Source organism: Macrobrachium nipponense, chromosome 20 (assembly GCF_015104395.2).
Source record: "Macrobrachium nipponense isolate FS-2020 chromosome 20, ASM1510439v2, whole genome shotgun sequence".
In the NCBI taxonomy this organism is placed as follows: domain Eukaryota; kingdom Metazoa; phylum Arthropoda; class Malacostraca; order Decapoda; family Palaemonidae; genus Macrobrachium; species Macrobrachium nipponense.
This window is the reverse complement of record NC_061089.1, coordinates 43633729-43636228: the sequence shown is the minus strand read 5'-3', so window position 1 is coordinate 43636228 and position 2500 is coordinate 43633729.

Sequence of the window (2500 nt, the reverse complement as noted above, 5' to 3'; positions counted from 1 at the left end):
AGGACTGGTGCACAACAAACCAATGCACGGACAATACATGAGACAGACTAAAGAACTAGCCAGCGATGACAATTGGCAATGGCTACAGAGGGGAGAGCTAAAGAAGGAAACTGAAGGAATGATAACAGCGGCACAAGATCAGGCCCTAAGAACCAGATATGTTCAAAGAACGATAGACGGAAATAACATCTCTCCCATATGTAGGAAGTGCAATACGAAAAATGAAACCATAAACCACATATCAAGTGAATGCCCGGCACTTGCACAGAACCAGTACAAAAAGAGGCATGATTCAGTGGCAAAAGCCCTCCACTGGAGCCTGTGCAAGAAACATCAGCTACCTTGCGGTAATAAGTGGTACGAGCACCAACCTGAGGGTGTGTGATAGAAACGATCACGCAAAGATCCTCTGGGACTATGGGTATTCAGAACGGATAGGGTGATACGTGCAAACAGACCAGACGTGACGTTGATTGACAAAGTCAAGAAGAAAGTATCACTCATTGATGTCGCAATACCATGGGACACCAGAGTTGAAGAGAAAGAGAGGGAAAAATGGATAAGTATCAAGATCTGAAAATAGAAATAAGAAGGATATGGGATATGCCAGTGGAAATCGTACCTATAATCATAGGAGCACTAGGCACGATCCCAAGATCCCTGAAAGGAATCTAGAAAAACTAGAGGCTGAAGTAGCTCCAGGACTCATGCAGAAGAGTGTGATCCTAGAAACGGCACACATAGTAAGAAAAGTGATGGACTCCTAGGAGCAGGATGCAACCCGGAACCCCACACTATAAATACCACCCAGTCGAATTGGAGGACTGTGATAGAGTAAAAAAAAAAAAAAAAAAAAAAATAAATAAATTAATAATAATTAATAATAATAATAACTTTTCCCCGTTTCATTCAGCTTTTTTCAATTATTCTATCGTAATAAAAAAACTTTAAACTTGAACTTTACCGAAAATATCCAAGTAGAGAGGAACGACGGACTAGTTTTAGGTCACACATTCACACAAACACAAAATCCCGATAATTCTTATACGTCACAAAATATATCTCGGGCGAATTATATTCCAATGATTGTTAATTAAGGCAAATTGCCTGTCCTCAATTTCAAAGTCTCGATACTCTGAGTTGCAAGTAAAGACCAGTTTCCAGGCGGAAGTAGCATGAATTTCACCTTTATAATAGCATTGTTGTTGTTATTGGATCGGGGTTGGGTTTGGGTGTGCGGGGGGTGCGAGGAGGGATGGGGCATTAATTGTGCAAGTCTTTTATTAAGCATTTTACTAACTTTTTACTAAGTCTTTGGATAAGCCTTTTACGAAAACTTTTTCAAAGCCTTTGACTATGTCTTTAACTAAGCCTTTTACTTAGGGCCGTAATTTTAAAGTGACATCTTCGACGAAGAAGCTCTTCGCTGCAAAAATGGTATTATTGTGCCGCGAAGCAGCTCTTCCTCCCGAAGACGAAGGTGATCGAAGGGTGAAAATTATAGAAAAGGAAGAGGAAGGTCTTGGCCACCTTTCTGCTAACCTCTTCGTGTATTTTTTTGTAATATTAAAAGGGAACCGCATAACTAATGTAAGTATTGGAACGTATAACATGCCAGATATTTTAGTAGTCCATTTTTTTCAGTGCTTCAATATGTATATGGTCTTATTTGTGCATCCTTGTAAAAGACTGTCTTTGTACTTAAAAGACCTCACGTTCCCAAGTTCCTGGCTGTCGGGTGTGTATGAACTTCACAGCAGTAACAGAACCGTCTTTCACCTCCTCTAGGATTATATTATAATCAGCACAACGTATTTTAGTTCGGCTAAACAACCATTGCAAATAAATGAAGTTGAAAAGAACCACAGATTAAAGAACTTTTCGAAACTATTTCCAACCAATCAACTTCAAGGAATGGTCGTAACGTAATCAGTAGGTATTGTGTAATTGATGAAATTTATATATATTAATAATATATAGATGTAGTATATTATATATATTATATATGTGTGTGTGTATATATATATATATATATATATATATATATATATATATATATATTTAATCACTTACACAATACCTACTGATTACGTTTCGACCATTCCTTGAAGTTGATCGGTTGGAAATAGTTTCGAAAAGTTCTTTAATCTGTGGTTCTTTTCAACTTCATTTATTTTGCAATGGTTGTTTAGCCCAACTAAAATACGTTGTGCTGATTATAATATAATCCTAAAGGCATAAAGTTGGATAGAAGTAGAATAGCCGTCTCCCGATCCGAATGAGATGTTTATCACCTCCGGCATAACAACCCTCCCGTTGAAAACAACCCTCCCGTAGAAAAAGTAATATATAAAATCAGCTTGCTTAATTCTGCCCTTCTCTTTAACAGTATTTGCCAAAAAAGAGGGTCTTTATTCATAAAAACCTCATATTACATGAATCACTTAAATGACGAAGAAATCTACAGTGGTTAAGTGTAAATTATATAATAAATTCTATA